Below are 1534 nucleotides of genomic sequence, written 5' to 3'. Positions count from 1 at the left end.
GTTTGAACATGTCATGCAAGTAGGTGACTTTATAATCTATTCTTTACTGCACATATCACAGGACCATTTCTCAAGCATTTGTCGAGCTGTTTTTTCTCTCATTTTCTGTCATGGGTCGAGGGTGTCTCTGAGTAATCTTTGAAGTTCTGGTTTTCTTTTTCTGTTCAAGCAATTTGCTTCCCGTTGGCTCACTGTGATGGAATATATGATGTATGATCAGCTTCTGCTGTGCTTTCCACCGAAGTGAGTTTGCAATGTGCTTTGCATGTTTGTTCTGGAGTCTAGGTGGTCTCATTTACTCTGTCAAACCATCTGTATTCACCATTTCTTGGCCACATTTTTCTTTTGTTTTTTAGGGTACAGAAAATATGTGTCTTGATAGATTCACTACATCGAAAACATTGCACCTTCACACCCACATGATATCTTTTCTTTTAATCTACAAGTAAATGTTATGCAAACTTCCTAGTTTAATTGCTTTGGCAGCTTCCAAAATGCTTGCCATTTTTCTAGTTTTCCTTTATTTGTTGGAGCTGAAACCTGAAAACCTTCTAATTTGGGAGCTCAAGAAGGCTATCTTGTTCCCAGGTACCTCCTGCTTTGCATTTGATTCCACTTAGTACCCCACATCTTAATAAGATCAAGAGGTGGATCTGGAGATCAATGGAGATCACAAGCACCTGCAAAACAAGTCCTTAGGTTGAGTTTAGGGTCTGATGCTTAAGTTAGCATCAATGTAGTGTAGGGGGGGCGAAATCTTAGAGATTGTGCAGTTTATATGTTTGGATAATTTAAAGGAGATGTAATGGTAAGAAGCTGAAGTAGTAGAAGAAGAATATACATTAAGAAATATGGGAATTAAAACTTACAGAATCAGAAATTATCTTAGCCGGTAATTTATGAATATTTACACGAACAAAACCACAACAACTTGCATGAATACAAAGATAAAATAGAGAAAACATTGTAATAAATTATTTGATGGCAATTATTTAGGGTAAAAACTCCTAATGATTAGTGTTCAGTATTAAATGGAATCAGAAATTATCTTAGCCGGTAATTTATGAATATTTACTCGAACACAAACCACATCAACTTGCATGAATACAAAGATAAAGTAGAGATAACATTGTAATAAATGATTTGATGGCAATTATTTAGGTAAAAATTCCTAATGATTAGTGTTCAGTATTAAATGAAATTAGTAATGTCATATGAGTTATCTACTTAAATATTGTAAGTTATCCACCAGATACAAATATCTTTAATAGCATTTTATGAGTCCAACTATGATAGAAAGATATGAGAGTATTTAATACTAAATAAAAACCATATAGAAAGTAGGTGGAGCAAATATATAGAGCAATGTGCAACATGATATGCCCGGATCTAAAGTTATATTTTTGTCTTGAATGCTGATGTAACCATATTATTCGATAGTTTCACCTATATTTACCTAATGTTTTGTCCATGTTTTATATGTAAAATGCCTTGATATTCTTTATTTTATGTTTTGAAGGCACTTTTGGATAAA

This window comes from Populus euphratica, unplaced genomic scaffold, assembly GCF_000495115.2.
Source record: "Populus euphratica unplaced genomic scaffold, PopEup_1.0 scaffold73.1, whole genome shotgun sequence".
Taxonomy (NCBI): domain Eukaryota; kingdom Viridiplantae; phylum Streptophyta; class Magnoliopsida; order Malpighiales; family Salicaceae; genus Populus; species Populus euphratica.
Note: the sequence above shows the minus strand (reverse complement) of the source record.